Source organism: Apostichopus japonicus, chromosome 6 (genome assembly GCF_037975245.1).
Source record: "Apostichopus japonicus isolate 1M-3 chromosome 6, ASM3797524v1, whole genome shotgun sequence".
In the NCBI taxonomy this organism is placed as follows: domain Eukaryota; kingdom Metazoa; phylum Echinodermata; class Holothuroidea; order Aspidochirotida; family Stichopodidae; genus Apostichopus; species Apostichopus japonicus.
The window spans coordinates 5,850,615-5,868,315 of NC_092566.1; the positions used below are offsets into that span (position 1 = coordinate 5,850,615).

General features: G+C 35.5%; 1 protein-coding gene across 2 annotated transcripts in view; it reads left to right on the forward strand.

Moving 5' to 3' along the window:
* Positions 1-3,436: 3,436 nt before the first annotated feature.
* Positions 3,437-17,701, forward strand: part of LOC139968796 (zinc finger MIZ domain-containing protein 1-like) — a 168,479-nt gene continuing 154,214 nt past the window's right edge. The window contains exon 1 of one of the 2 annotated variants that reach the window (XM_071973194.1): positions 3,437-3,592. The gene's annotated coding sequence lies outside the window, so the exon portion shown is untranslated. The remainder of the gene's footprint in view (positions 3,593-17,701) is intronic. The other variant, XM_071973195.1, reaches the window with a different exon arrangement.

Here is a 17,701-nt window from a genome sequence, read left to right on the forward strand (position 1 = left end):
TTTTTAACACTCTGCGTAATTGCACATAATTTGAGCTATACCGAGGTTTTATAATGTCGGTTACTGTTCTTAATATTAATATTCTTGAAACGTAACCGTGATCTTCAGATGAAGTTAATCAACTGCAACGAAACGGTTTTCGATGGTGGAGAAATGGTGGTAAACTGCATGCATGCTAACAAATTAATTTCAGGATTGGCAAATATAGAATAGGTCTCGCTGTTCTGATTTTCTTCAGCCTCTTCATTCCCACAAAAGCCTCAAGTTCAACGCCTTTGTAATATCCTGTTTATGGGTGGAGAGAGAGAGTGAGATATATGTTGGCGGTTCCGAAAAAAAAACATGGTGCTATACTGAATTGCAGAACGTACATTTTTGTGTTGGTGACGGTCGCGGTAGCAGTATATTTTGTATTCTTGAAAGAGTGTCCGACAGGACCATATCTGCTATGGTCCAATGTCCGGCCGGACTAATATCCTTGAAAATTTTGTCCGCAATGATAACATAGGGTATATGGTCCCCGTTCGAAAAATGGCAATAAAGGCTAAATGTTTCACACAAAAAGTCAAATAAGGCGATGGTCACTAACTGAAAACGTCGACCTATTTATGGAACTACGTTGTGCGAAGTTTACAAGAAGGGTGTTTGTACAGTTGAGAGGTCACCATCGTGTTGGCCCCAAATTTAGCATATTAAACAATTGCTCAAGGTCTTAATTTTATTATGAGTGAGAGAGACAGTTCGAGGGTTGGAAGTAAAATGACTGTTGAAGTTTGATAAAGAGTGAACCATTATTCAATTGTCTGGCATAAATAATGACTTGAAGTCCAAACCAAATAATTACTTTTGAGGTTTGTTACTATATACCATTAACAACCTTTATTACGCTGGTTCCATTCGTATTGTAGCATGGGAAGGGCCTCGCTAGGTAACAATACAATGAGTATAACGCGTTGTCGGTCGGTGAAGGGTGAGAGGGCCATATGACATTGAATATGCGAATGGGTCATGGTGGCAACGTCAGGATGTTTATGTTGGTTGGTCGGTTAATGCAAGAAAGTAACTGTTCCTTACGAACCTAGCCTAAGTTCGGATAGTAGCCGAACTTAGGTCGAAACGTTCAGATTTGGAGATACAAGATCCGAAGTATTTTATATGGAAGTCAAGACTAAGCAATGATGCAACAAATGAACAAAAGTTGAAGTATAAATTGGACTTTTTATATCGAAGTAAGTCAAAATAAATATGGTAGGCTACGAAATTAAAGTAAATTAAAGCATACAACGGTATATAAAGTCGAAAGCGGAGAAATAAAGTAAAGATTTGGAGGAAATAGTTGAAATTTTGAGGCACAAAAAAGGGGGAAAGAAACTCGAGATGATAAATGAATAGTCTTATCCTCAGTTGAAGAAAAACACGAAACAACTAGAGCGTCCAATGTCCCATCAAGTTAAGACCTTCGTAGTATTACAAATTTAGAATTCCTATGGAGAAGATAATAGGGTTTGGGGATCCTCCATCAGAAACATTTGAAAGTTTAGACGTCAATATAGGTGCATTCTGAGATATATTTAGAGTGCAAGGTTGTACGAAGAAATACTTTTTGCGTGAGGTTGAACAGGGGTTCAGTGCTGTCCCCACACGGCCGTGGATCTGCGCCTGATGTCGTCTTTGGCTTGAAGTTATCTGATATTCTACTAAAAATGAACTTGAAGCAAATAGGTGTGATGTAATAGTTGCACACTGACAAATAATGTTTTGTTTTTTTCTGTATTTTTCTGTCTATTGATTTGATCTTGGATTGGATAGGGTTAATAGTTTGTCTAAAGGTGATGTGAAGTTTATAAAAAAAAACAATACTACTGGTACATTCACATTATGCATGCATCCAATTGTGGAGTAAAAATTAGACGTAAATTGAAAGGAAAACATTTTTTTTAGCGGTGTGCAACAATGACGTCACACCTGTTTGCTCCAAGTTCACTTTTGGTACGAAAGGTGGCTACTTCAACTGTCAATATCTCAAAAACGGTACATAGGAATTGAATGCAAATATCATCATAATGATTAGATTGTGTTCCTCTTTAACATGTCAAAAGGAATTTTGACCTGGACTATTCTTTTAACGGGGTAGCCGGTAACGGGTGCACCAATAACGTTAGTTATTAGGCAATGGCATTAGGCAAAAAGTGCCGAATTAATATTCCAAATTGTAAGAAGTACTTAAAATAAAATAGATACACACAACTGTGAGCCACTATAAGGGTATATATATAAGCGGAAAGCGAAAAGGAATCTTTAGTATGTTTTTACAAAATAAATTTGGTTCCACGAAACAGTTTGTTGCTGCTCGATGTGTACTGCTGGGACGTAACAACATTGTAGACTTAAGTTGCCATAAAACTGTTGAAGAAAATGTTTTGACCTCAACATGAATTTACAGTGTATATCAATCTTTATCATTCCCTTAGCATTTGTCTCAAAGTAAGTTGTCTACATGGCTCCATTTGAATATAAGCCCCTCAGTAGCAGATCGGTAGCCATGCAGGTTTGGGCCCAGGGGCATACCCCTACACTTTCAGACTAGTGTTCTCCCACCCTACCCCCTTAAAGGCATTGAAGACTCGCCCCAAACCAAAAAGTTAACTTTCCGTTGCTTGCAAGTGGAGTTTTCTGCTTGTCGCTACAAAATGCAGACAGCAGCTGTATGTACTGACTGTACACTAGTGTCTAATTACCGAAGGTAGCAAGCTGTGTGCGTTTTTTTCTGGGATCGATGGTGGTGTCTAACACTTCTGTTACACCTCATTTGAAACTAGGTCAGATTACCGGCATTAGACGTTTCTTTTTGCGCGAGTCCTCACACCCTTTAATGTGTCCCCACCATCAACACAGTAACAGCTAATACATTAGTACTGTGCCCCTCCTTTAATTATTGGTGACCCTCCATAAAGTGTTGGTGTTACTCCAAACTCGGAGTACTTGCTCACCAGGGCCCCAATCATTTCTGCCAAGCTGTGTCCCCTACAGTTCGGTCTAAGTTCTAATCTAATGAACAATATAGGAGGCTGGGCTTTGTGCCCTATATATCTAGATAAGGGCCTAACGTAAGAACAACTGTGTAAGCAGTGGCTAAGTACCTGTGAGTTGTAATTCATTTCAACTAGTGTACTTTTTTTTCTCCACTGAATTCGAGCAAATCTGGTACAAGTGTTTTAAATGTGATAATGAAAGATATTTAAAAAATCTCTTGACTATAACGTAGGCACCCTTTGCGCGAGTCATTCCTGTGGGTGCAATGAGATGGCGCAAGTGACATTCAAATCGCTGCAAAGCGTATTGTTGTCAGCAATGCGACATGGCTTCTGGGTATAAATTTCTGTGGTTGGATATCGTTGTTGCGCGATTGGCAACTCATCTTAACATTTCTTTGGACCGAATTTCTGGTCAGTACAAATGCGCGCTGACTTCAAGTTTTTTATTCATTTTATGACTAATACTTGTAATGCAAGGGACCGATGTGACCTCTTCTATTACCATTTTGATTAAAACATTCTGGAATTGAAAGCTCAACTCTTCTGGAAGAAATTCGGTAAGGTATAAGTACCACATTTCATTGGATTGACTATTGGGCACTAGGCATAGGCCCCTAGGCCTATCTTAGGTTTACTGTAGTGTAGGCTAGGCTATGATAACTTGTATTAAGGAGAAGCCCTAAGTTGTAAGTCTTAACTTAGGCCAAGGAGTTTAGTCCTTCTCCTACTCTTAGGCTAAGTTGCATGCACGATGTCTGATGGCAAAGCATTCCAATCTTTTAAGGTGTGGGGGAAGAAGGAATATTCATATAAATTCTTTCTAGCATATGGAACTTGGAAGTTAATAAGATCATGATTATTTATTGTGTTAACACATTTTGTTGGGAGTAGATTGTCTTTATCAAACATTTGATACAATTACAAGATTGTTATCAATTGATTTTATAAAGCATTTGTAGACGTCCAAGTGTTAACGTCATGCCTAACTAAAATAAGATTGACTAGCCATATGATGCTGACAATTGGCTAGGCTTTACCAAACTTCATAATATGTATAAAAATATTGCCCAGGCTTAGTGTAAGGTAGGCCAGAGCATAAGTATTGTGGAGATGTTTGTTTCTGCCACATTAAGGCTAGCCCTAAGCCTGGCCTTAGTTATTTTCTGCTCTTAGTCTTACCTTCCGCCATTAAACCGTGGCAGAAACCATAGCTTTAGATGGCATAAACTGTAATTTGTGAAGTAACTTTCTCAGCAGTGTCTTTTTGGCAAAGGTAGGCCGCTTTGTTTTTCTTCAATTCTTTAAATTGCCTGTAGCCAACATTTGACTTTTTTTGAAAATTCGTAGGGTTCTACTGCTCCTGTAATCCTTACAACAGAATTCTCAACAGAATTTAAGTTAAATAACAAATTGTTAGTCTTCACTTAGTTCATTATTATAGCAATTTCTTTCAGTGACTTCAAAAGAACATCAACTATTTCTGAAACTTTTAGTAGACAAATGAATCTATGTTGTTATTACTATAAATTTTAACTAAGACGTCATGAGCAAGTGAAGAAAGAAAGTCCCAAGATTTCATTGCAGAATTCAGTAAAGCTTCCCTGTTGTACCGTTTTCCCGCCAAAATCCTGAACAAAGTACTGTTATAGCTCAGATTGCATTTTTCCAAAATATGTGTGCAACAATATGATTAAAACTTCAAGACAGAGGGAGATTGGGAAGAGAAACAACGTTATATGACAACAATTTTAAAGCTTGTAGGATATTAACTGATAGGTCAAACTGGAATTGGGAAGTTGGATATCTTGCCATTTTGTGACGAAAGAGTGATGAGATGAGCTACGGTTGATATATTTGGAATGATATTATAGGATACAACAGAAGCCAAAATTCTAACTCACACTGCAAGTAACAAATAACAGCTTATAGTTTTTTGTCAATGGGAACCTGGTTACCAATATTTTATTGTACTGACAGACATGGCCAGATTGATGAGTGCAATTTTTCTTACCACTAGCAGTGAGCACACTTTCGGAGGGAAAATGCGTGTAACATTGTACAGATTCAACCAGACAAAATTGACTTGGGGTGTTGTTTCTTTCTAAGTTTCATATTCTTTTACTCCTTTTTTGCTCTCTTCTTACTTTCTGCTTTGGAGGTAAAAATCATCAAACTAGGTTACCTGGCAAATGATAAAAAAGTTTCAACACTTTCCAGGTAATATTATCTTGCTAGAAAACAGTCATCTGACAGCAATATTTATTGTTAAAGTTATTAAAACTATCAATAGTTGGAGAGTATTACATAAAAGAAATAAAAATATGATAATGAAAAGTAAAAAATGAAACATTGTAATGTGCAATGTGTGAATCAAAGTTAGTAATCATTTCGTTCACACTTCACAGAACTTAAAGTTGCAGTGGTATATGGCCGCTTTATTTTGTAATTCCCATTTGATCTTCATGTCTGTACAGATTGTATGAACCAACTATGCTACAAGTTCGCTATTCATGAATACCAACATTAGGGTCAGTCTAATTTTTGTACCTGTCTGCATAGAGATTTTGCTATTTCTAATGGTCGCTCAGGCAGTAAGCAGTGTGATAATTCATTGTGACTTTGGTGACCTGCAAACGCAATTGTTCAAACTGATAACATTTGTGGTGTACTAATCGTTCAGAAGTACAATGGTGGCTTTACACCATTGGCATGCCATTTCTTATAAATAATGTTATTATGTGGCCGAAATTTATGCTTTATGGGTCATAGTTAGGTGGGTTTTTCATCCTTGGAAGAGCAATCTACAGTTATCTTAATTGATAATATTCCAAATTTGAGTTAAAATGTGAAATTGGAATCCACCCGACGTGTAAGTTGTAATCCATAAGCCCTTGCGGGTTTCTCCCACATTTGTGGTCCCTTAAGCGTTGTCGTAAAAATAACTGCTGATTACTATTATTATTATCACTTCTAAAATTGGAACATGATTTGATTAAATGAGGAAAGAACAAATACATGTGGTCTAATGAAATATGTATGTTGAAGTTTTGTGTACTTTTGTGTGTTTTTATACTACCTGTTATGTCAGCAATGCACAAGCACTTTGAAGACTTTGCATCCTTGGCTGAAATCACCTGCACATGCCTACCAAACATCTTCATGATATCATTGGCCCCCCCCCCCACATTAGAATCTTCATACATAACTTTGATCCTTCCTCCCCTCTCACAAATCCATCTCATCATCTGACATCCGTCAACTGATTTTTATCTTTTTATCTGGAACATGCACAAACAAAAAACCTTTCTCTATCTAGAATGTTGACATTTTGTGGAGCTAATTTGCATACCTTGCTTTTTATGTAAATCTGAAAGTTGGAACATGTTAAATTTTGGAAGGTTTTGATGAGTTCAACCGATAGAGAAAAAGAAAGAAGAAGATAACCAAGGATACCACAGACATGTGGAGGTAATTAGGCCTGTTACTGTACATGGTTTTGGGTGAATAGTAATCCTGGCTGACCAAAATTGGGAAAAGGGTGATTTAAGCTATTTTTTGCAGTAGTGGAAATGTAAAAAGTTGGTAAACATGCCACCTTTGTAAAACATAATTTAGTGAAAGACATTGAAGGATACCTTAACTACTGTATCAGGCATTTGGCATATCTGACTAGGCTGACGATCCTGTTTGTAAATTTAGTATGGCTAGCCTCCATGTTTGCTATAATAATGTCCGGTACAGGTAACAACCCGTTTTCAAACTTGCATCCCAAACAAATATTTAGTCACATTTGTCATTGGGTATAGTCAGGTTGAGAGTATTTTTGTTATTTTTTCTTTTGATGCTTTGATGCAAAGGTTTAGGTAGGTGAAGACACCTTACAACATGGGAGACCCAAAGCCTCTTCTCCCCTTGTGCCTTTCACTATCTATGGGCTTTTGAACATTATTTTTCTGGTTTTTTATATTAAAATTGATCCATTACCAAAGAGTTACCCACTTTGCATAGCGGTATAATTTTGAAAATTGTGCCACCAATCTTCAGCTCACTACCCAGCTAATTATCCTTTTTTTTCCAAGTTCTTTATACAATAACATGTTCTTTCTAGTATACACAGAAACATGACTTGTATTGTGAAATGCTGCCCTCACAAAGTCTTGTTTCAACATATTTTGCAAGTTTGTATCTTGCTCTGTTCAGTATTTGTTGACTGGATTTCAATACTGCCTTATATGTATAAATAAGTGTTCAATTTCAACATGCGTAATGCCATAGAAAACAAAATGTGTCAGAAAAAGGTCAAGTACTTTCATTTGATCTTGTAGACATGGACTAAAGGGAATACAAATTGATGGAATCAACTTGATCAAGCTAGGAGAAGCTTGTTTACTGGAGCTCAGCAGAGTCTGTAGGCCCTTATAAACGACATTTAATTGTTGGTTGATTTTCACAGGGTGCACAACATGTACCTTGATAACCTGAGAATTGCTTTGTGGCTTCAGAAGTTGAGATGATAGTATGGATTGTGAGGGATTTGGGCTTGACTTAATTAGATTGAATTAAGTAAATGTTCGGTTATTTCTATCTCATTTCCTATACTACGTATTTGAGACATTCTAATGTTTCCAGATAGTCCTATTGCATAATTCTTGTGAAATTTGTCACTAGGCACTTAGACTATGTACAGTTGTTCACAAAAGTTGCTTATTTTGCAGAATAAAATCATTTTCGTAACTTATAAATGCTCTGTGCATGAAACATTTGTTTAATACCAAAATATGTATTAACTAATTTCCACCTACAAGACTTTGCAATACAACTCTATACACTACACGTCAAAGTACATACACAGCCATACCATTGGGGAAGGGGGGGGGGGATAACTTGTGTGATTAAGAGTGCTGAAATTGAAAATGATGCAGTCTTTTTCAAAATTTGATTTTGTCTAGTTGACAAATGAAACACATGACTTTTTAGAGATTTGTGTTTACACATCTCATTAATTACACAACTTATAGAATCTACATCATGCTGGGAGTGAGAGGGGGGGGGGAGGGGTTGGTTGGGTGGTGCACTTTACTGTTGATAAAATGCCAGCTTTGCTTGTCATGTGGTAGCGTAATTACATATGTTGAGGCAGAAGGGAAGCATGTTGTTGCTCATCTATTTCCAAACCAGGTAGGCTTAGTTTTGCCTCATTGCAAGATTGAGATTAAATGCAGCATTGCTATACTAGTTAAGTGGTTTCAACAGAGTTTATGTAGTCATCAGTGGGTGTGTCTCCATTTCAGCTGATGTAATCACCAATGGGTGTTTTCTATTATGATTTGAATGTTGTTTTAACTTTATTAAAGGTAGTGTAATCACCACCAGGTGCTTAATGTTTAATTTGGAATGACTTCATCAAAGGAGGTGTATAGTTGTGTTTGTCCAGGTATTGTATGTACTATGTAGTTGAGTAATTTGGTAACAAGAAGAAAGGAAACAAGAAGTTTACTTTGAAGGGATCAATTAAGGTTTCTGCCATTTTTATCATCACATACTGTACAGTGCTGACTTTAATAATGGAGCACAGTGCACACTGATACGAAAACAGTCTTAAGTTGGTAATCATTGAGCTGTGGCAGAAAATTGTATTTCTGCAATTCTCTACAGAACAATTTCCGGGAAAAGCTTGAATAGTTTGTAGTTTTTCAATATTTTACACACAAATATCATTTTATGGTTCTCCTTGCCTAGATGCAGTTTTTAAAATAGTTCTCCAAATGAAGTTTCTGGGAAAAGCCTGAACTGTTCTGTTGTTTTTTCATTATTTCACACACAAATATCTTTTGTATGGTTCTCCTTACTTAGGCAGTTTTTTAAAATAGTTCTCCAAATGAAGTATATATATAGAGTTATCCTTACAATGATTTACACCAACAATCGGGCGTTTTGATCAAGTCATTACTGTCTGACAGCAGTTCACTGACTTTTATAGGTTTTAGTAGACTGAGACACTAAATTTCTTGCCAATACAACCATAACTAAGACCATAACTAATCAAGAGTAAATCAGTGTATCTACAGTAAACAGCACTGAGTCATGTCATCCACTCTACAATTTTTGTTTGTCGAACAACGGTTCAGACAGCATTAAAAGAAACTTTTAAGGCAGCTTCCTAAAGTATAAGCAACCAAATCTCTGTGAAATTCTGAAACAATACAACTTTGGAATAATATGTTTATCCTCATCTATAGATCTGTCAGTCTGGTAATTGCAAACAATTATTATTTATTACCATAAGTATCAATAATGCAAAGCTTCACGTGATTGTTTTTCAGCTGCTAATCTCTGCCAAAACATTTCAAAGGAACAGGGTGGTTACTAATCATGTTAATTAAGATACACAACGAAGAAGTTGTAGGCATCATCATGTAGGTATCACACAATCTATTAAATCAGTTTTAATGATCACAGGCATTGTTTTATAAATGTACCTCAAATTTGGAGTCTGGTTATAAAATTACTGGAACTTTAGAAACTCCAGATGACTACCCAAGTTAGAGACATTCTTCTAGACTTTGTCACCACATGAATCTTTATATCCATCCATCAACATGTAAGTAATGTTTCCATTTTAGATGCAAGATTTGGTTGTCCAGACACTTCATCACATGACTTAGTGTTCATCATATTTATGCAAAAGGGCTTATCAGAGATTTGCATTGTTGGACTTCCTCATGCATACTTGTTCTAATAAAAGGACAAGTGAAAGTTAAGAAACTATCACATTGTCATGGAACATAATTGGTATTCCATAATAATCACATTTAATACGAAAACTTACCATGATCAATTCATAATCAACAAACAAAAGCTACTTTAACACAAGTATGTAAACATAAAATATCGACATCTATCATCAAATGATAAAAAATGCTTTAAATACATAAATTATTAATGTAGAATGTGTGCATAGCATAAATGTTTAGTATAACACATTTAATATTGTAGCCTTGTATCATGTATGAATTTTTATAGATGTATTTCAAATGTCTGTGTCATATTTGCATTATTAGATCACCTTTGTTTGTTTTCTACATATATCAGCTGTATACCTAGTAGCACCTGGTCCCATAGAATTATCTCATAACGCCTAGCAGCAACTCAGTGTTGTAGGTTTATTTCTCTTTTGACAGTTTCATATGTGGCCAGACTGGCCTAATGCTGACTATCTTTAATAATGCCAATGTACAGTATAACACATTTAATGTTGTAGCCTTGTATCATGTATGGCCAGACTGGCCTAATGCTGACTATCTGTAATTACGTCAATGCAATAAATAGTGCCTAATAATGAGCTAAGTCGTTTTTCTTAAAACTGCAAAATGGGATTGAGCATAAGGTCAAAATTGCACATTTAGTGAAACTATAGGACTGCTTCTGAATCCAAAAATATCTAAAAAAAAATATAATATGTGTAGGCAGATACTGTTCGAAGCAAGGTTTTGTCTGCCTTTTTGAAAGAGATCCTTGCAAACCTTAAACCTAAGCAAACTAGCTCATCATGTGTGGCTTGTGTGAATCTAAATAATTACACCACTTTCATGTACAATGTTTTTAAATCTGTTGTCTTGTGTGTGTGATCTGTGGACTATAAAATTGCACCATAATTTCAGGTCAGGGCACCTTGTTTTGTACCTCTCAGATATTTGTCTTAAGTAGGATTAGGACTGCTTTGTTTTTTAACACACGACTATGCTGGAGACCCCAATGCAGCCTACAAGTGAGTCACTGAATGCAGAATGATTTAGAGGTGTTTGATTTTATCCTTCAAATGTTGAACTGACAGACATTGGACCAGAATTAGGGTATTTGTTCACTATTGGGATTTTCAGTCATGAGGGGTGAGACTTGGCACAGTTTACACAATAGAAAGTATACTCAAATTTGACATTTATGCATTTGAAAATTCATGTTGCACAAGAAACAGTGATTTGTGACCCAAAAAACCTATATTTGTTCAATTTAATCTCTGCCTCTGGAAAGCTATCCTTAATCAGTCCAAATTCAAAACTGTCACAAGAGCTGTTCTTGATTTCCTCGCCAAGGGCAAGAGGAATCTATTAGGTAGTGATGGCTTGCGTGAGAGTGTGTGTGTGCATGTGAGGCCTTTGCTTGCAAACGTGATAACTAAAACAACTATATAAGTTAGATGAACTTCATATTCGGTAGGTGGATACACCTTATTGAGCATAAGAACCCTAGTGTTTTCTGCGGATGTCAAAAGTCATTTGAGGTCAACAGCGGTTTAAGTCTGAAAACTTTGTAAACAGGATAACGCCAGGTGTAAAGCTTGGATGCACTTCATATTTTGTAGTATAGAATCTTGTTTTTTGTGGTCAAAGGTCATTTGACATCAATAGCAGTCAATTATTCTGAAGATTTTGTAAAAACAACAGGTTCAGAGAGAAAACTTTGAATTGTTTTGTACTCAGTGGTGTGGAAATACCACATTGAGTACAAGAGTCCTGATATGCCATTTGGTGGAGGTCAAAGGTCATCCACGTCAACAATTTTCAACTTTGGACTTTACTGGTGCTCTTTGGTCAAAGCATGTCATCTCACTGTTAAGCAAAGCTTACTGACTGCATGACCATACAGTTCTAATCTTGTATAGAATTATGGTAATTGACAGTGCAGATTACAGAAAAACACAACCATTTAGTTTATTGATTACACTAATTTGGGTATAAATCACTTTGTTTGTTTGCTGGTTAATGCAGATAAGTTAAGGGACAGTAGTTACCGATATCACTCTGTTACTGATAGTCTGAGGTAACATGTATAAAAAAGAAGAAAGCTAAAGAAGGACAAAAAAAAAAAAAAAAATGGGGAAAAAGAAAGAAAATGTCAGTTGTAACAAATTGAACCATTGAACATATTACATAATTAACCACTCTGTTAATAGTGAATTCACAATTAGGTCTCACATACAGTAATGTTGTTTCACAGTCACAGTCGATAGACTCATGCTTAAGTAATTAGGGACTTGAAGATAATTAAAAATTGTTGCCTAAAAACAATGCTCCCTTCTCAAGGTTATTTTTTTATTTGATTCACAGATAGTTTTGGATGTCTTTCTTTACTTATAAATAATATAGCTAGAAAAGTAATTGTGGATGATTTGCAATTCCAGCTCTAGTCAGCCCTAGGATATGGTGATGTGATAGAAACCAGTTACGTACATATTCATCATACATGTGAGGTTGTCGGTTTTACTTCAGAATTAATTGGAAACCATTATATATATATACAGTATTAGCATATGTGCTTCAAAGCGAAAATTGCTTGTCATCTAAGAATGTGATGTTTGACTACATTTTGTTTGGATCGCTCCTTAGAACTGTCATCATCATAAGAGCATTTATGAATAATAAGTTACACATTCTATTGTCAAAATTGACCATCCTCAAAAGTCTAGCTAGCCAGCGCTTTAGGGTTTACAATATCAAAATAGAAACACTTTTCAGGACTAATTTGTGGGTGATTCAATTGACCTTTATCCCCTGTATTCTAAAATGATAGCAAACACTTCTAATAAAGTACTTGAACAATTTACATTCATAAGTTGCATTTATATTTGAATGTCAAGCATTTGAACATTATTCAGTATCCCTTTGCAATATCTTGGTTGGAGGTACAGTATATGAACCTGCATTTGTATTCTAAAAGTGACATGAGCCCATTTACCACCTTTGAAATGGGGTGTAAGGAGAGGCGGGGTTGGGGTGGGGGGTTGGCTGATCTTATCCCTCTGGATGTTTTCTTATGGCTATGACATTGATTTGGGTAAATTGTACTCATTTACAGTGTGACATTTAAGTCAAGAAGCCACTTATATCAATGTTTGTCGAAGTGTGTAATTTCTATTGAAATTAAGAATGCCTTACGATGTGGCTGCATGCAATGTGAAAAATTGCCTTCTATAATTTTAACCTCTCACACATCACGATCAAGTTTTTGTCCAAGTTTCCGACCGCCATCAATGTTGATGGCTTACAACAAAAAACTGTCTTGTTTACTTCTTTACAACTGCACACCTTCTTTGACATGTTATTGTGGACGTTTGAATGGCACAGCAATATTTCTTAGATTTTGAAAAAGGGAGGATAAGTTTAGGAAAGATAATATAGTCAATTGTCACCTCAGGAGGTGAAAAGCATTTTAAAATGTCAGCATGAGAAGAAGAAAAAAAAAACATCCATCTTTTCTGTTACAAAGTGAGAGCAAGTCTCTAGTTTCGCAAACCATTCTCCCCAGCCTGACTTAAGGGGAAGGATGGCCTTCTTTCAATGCAGAGATGACTTTAAATTAACAGGCTACCTGAGTGATATAGTTCTGAATCAGACAGTCTTTTTCGTCTTCTGTATTTGACATGGAGCTAGGGCGTTGCTCCCTGATTTGCAAGTCTAATGCCACTTCAGCCGAGTTGAACGATTGTAGTTTACGGGGAATCTGTTCGTGTCGCGAGGGTTTGCGAAGCCTAATCAGTAATGTCATTGAACCCAACACTGACAACTTTTAATCATCTTGTCGCAGTGATCACTGGCTGGGGAAAACTTGTCAAGCGGTCATATCGTTGAACATGACAAAAACATCTACTTAGTGATATGAATTGTTAACTGCATGAAGAAAGAAGGGAGTAAAAAGGGGGAAAAGCCACTTAATGAGAATTTCCTTAGTATATTTCTCACTTTGAATAAAAACAGAAAATGATTGGGTGGCAATTTACAATTGAGTTTCTGCCGATGTGGCTTCATTACATTACCAGATCATAGCTATGAGCATAGCTGGGAATGCTGCAATTTTGGTAGGAATGAAATTAGGTAGAAATTCTTGCTGCTGCATCAGATAAATTTGGCCTAATTAGATCAAGACTTTACCAGTATAAGTGAAAAGAGTGCTCTATCAAAGTCTCTGAAATTGGCAATCACTATATTTACAAATAGTGGATTTAATTATGATTTGCAAAAATGATTTATTTTCTTCTTCAAAATTTTGATCAGATGATAAAAGTTTGACAATTGATTACTGGGTGATAGAGTGGTCCAAACAAAATTCATGACAATTGCAGTAAAATCATCAAATATAGTAATATCACAAAAGGAAGAAGAGAACATCAATTATAGAACAAGTAAACAGTATGAAAGACATGTAAACATCATGTAATATACATACAACATGTAGCTAAGCGCTATTGTAAGCAAAGACATGCATACATGTAAGAAACATGTAAACAGTAAGAAAGACATGTAAGCATCAATAAGGAAGATGTAAGCATCATGTAAGATACATACATCATGTAGCTAAGCGCTATTGTAAGCAAAGACATGCATGCATGTAAGAAACATGTAAACAGTATGAAAGACATGTAAGCATCAATAAGGAAGATGTAAGCATAATGTAAGATACATACAACATGTAGTGTAGGGCTATTGTAAGCAAAGACATGCATGCATGTAAAAAACATGTAAACAGTATGAAAGACATGTAAGCATCAATAAGGAAGATGTAAGCATCATGTATACAACATGTAGCTAAGCGCTATTGTTAGCAAAGACATGCATACATGTAAGAAACATGTAAACAGTATGAAAGACATGTACGCATCAATAAGGAAGATGTAAGCATAATGTAAGATACATACAGCATGCAGCGTAGAGCTATTGTAAGCAAAGACTTGCATGCATGTAAGAAACATGTAAACAGTATGAAAGACATGTAAGCATCAATAAGGAAGATTTAAGTATCATGTAAGATACATACAGCATGCAGCGTAGAGCTATTGTAAGCAAAGACTTGCATGCATGTAAGAAACATGTAAACAGTATGAAAGACATGTAAGCATCAATAAGGAAGATTTAAGTATCATGTAAGATACATACAGCATGCAGCGTAGAGCTATTGTAAGCAAAGACTTGCATGCATGTAAGAAACATGTAAACAGTATGAAAGACATGTAAGCATCAATAAGGAAGATTTAAGTATCATGTAAGATACATACAGCATGCAGCGTAGAGCTATTGTAAGCAAAGACTTGCATGCATGTAAGAAACATGTAAACAGTATGAAAGACATGTAAGCATCAATACGGAAGATAAAAGCATCATGTAAGATACAGCTTGTAGCGTAGGGATATTGTAAGCACAGACATGCATACATGTAAGAAACATGTAAACAGTATGAAAGACATGTAAGCATCAATAAGGAAGATGTAAGCATCATGTAAGATACATACATCATGCAGCGTAGAGCTATTGTAAGCAAAGACTTGCATGCATGTAAGAAACATGTCAACAGTATGAAAGACATGTAAGCATCAATAAGGAAGATGTAAGCATCATGTAAGATACATACAGCATGTAGCTAAGCGCTATTGTAAGCAAAGACATGCATACATGTAAGAAACATGTCAACAGTATGAAAGACATGTAAACATCAATAAGGAAGATGTAAGCATCATGTAATATACATACATCATGTAGCTAAGCGCTATTGTAAGCAAAGACATGCATGCATGTCAAAAAACATGTAAATAGTATGAAAGACATGTAAGCATCAATAAGGAAGATGTAAGCATCATGTAAGATACATACAACATGTAGTGTAGAGCTATTTTTAGCAAAGACATGCATACATGTAAGAAACATTTAAACAGTATGAAAGACATGTAAGCATCAATAAGGGAGATGTAAGCATCATGTAAGATACATACAACATGTACTGTAGCTTAGCCCTATTGTAAGCAAAGACATGCATACATGTAAGAAACATGTAAACAGTATGAAAGACGTGTAAGAATCAATTAGGAAGATGTAAGCATCATGTAATATACATACAACATGTAGCTTAGCCCTATTGTAAGCAAAGACATGCATACATGTAAGAAACATTTAAACAGTATGAAAGACATGTAAGCATCAATAAGGAAGATGTAAGCATCATGTAAGATACATACAACATGTAGCAAAGCGCTATTTTAAGCAAAGACATGCATACATGTAAAAAACATGTAAACAGTATGAAAGACATGTAAGCATCAATAAGGAAGATGTAAGCATCATGTATACAACATGTAGCATAGGGCTATTGTTAGCAAAGATATGCATACATGTAAAAAACATGTAAACAGTATGAAAGACATGTAAACATCAATAAGGAAGATGTAAGCATCATGTGAGATACATACAACATGTAGCTAAGCGCTATTGTAAGCAAAGACATGCATACATGTAAGAAACATGTAAACAGTAAGAAAGACATGTAAGCATCAATAAGGAAGATGTAAGCATCATGTAAGATAAAGACAGTAAATAGCTTTGCATTATTGTAAGCAGAGACACACGTACATGTAAGAAACATTTAAACAGTATGAAAGACATGTAAGCATCAATAAGGAAGATGTAAGCATCATGTAAGATACATACAACATGTATCGTAGGGCTATTGTTAGCAAAGACATGCATGGTGATGGGAGCATTTCATATGCCTTTACCTCACAAGTTTCATGCTTTGGCATTTATCAGTCATTAAGAAAAACGTTGTTTTTTGATTGAGGGAAGCATTTGCATGTCACCCTATAACTGAGTTGAGCTTAAAAACAAGCATGAAAATGCTTCATGTAGTTACCAATGTATATAAATATAAATATATAATACACAGCTTGTGAAACTAAGCATGTTTATCCAACTCCCATATTGATAGCTGGTTCTATTGCTGAGATATACAATATAAAGTGTAAAGTAAAGTGTGCAATAATTTGTCATATTGTACATGGACCACACCTGAAACTGTCTTTGTCTTTTTCTAATATTGAATTGATTATTTATAACCTTTGAAAATAAATTCAGTTGTGTGTGTCTGGATGTTATTCTATGTTGATAATACAATAGGTGAGTCATTTCACCACAACTAAACAGTGCTTTCAATTATGTAGGTTTCTTCATTGCATCACCAAAAAAAAATATGAGAAAGGAAAGAAAATGAAAATGACTGCTCTAGAGCCTCTAGTAGTAGATATTAACTGAGATACACTGTCTAATTTTGCTGGTTACATTTCTCACCACAACCACTGGTTTTTCAATTGGGTTTAAATTTAGTTCATTTTATCATATTCATAAATGCTAAGAAGTGAAATGTGACTTTACTTCTTGTTCAAGTGCTTCTTGTTCAAGTGCAAAACTACATCATCATAGACCTTGAGTGCAAATTTAGGATACTGCAGGCATTTTAAGTACATCTGTTTCAATTGTTGTTAATATCATTGGTGACTTGCGTGTCTTCTCATATCCTCAGCATTCTGGCTATCCTGATTTTAGTTTTGGGATGTTGTTATGTATGGGGATTCCATATATAATTTTCATACCAGAGGAATTTATGAAAAACATTCCCAGTGAATGAACATGAAATAGCTCAAGTGGAGTTTGTAAGCCTAGTCACATGCCCCCCCCCCCAAAAAAAAAGTTTATTTTATATTTTATATGTCTCATGGATTAAAAGAAAAAGGGAAAGAGCTTAGAAATGGATATCCTTTGTGTTGAGAGGACATACAGATTATAAAAATGAAACAATTCGATTGGTGTATCATGGATTAAAAGAAAAAGAGAAAGAGCTTAGAAATG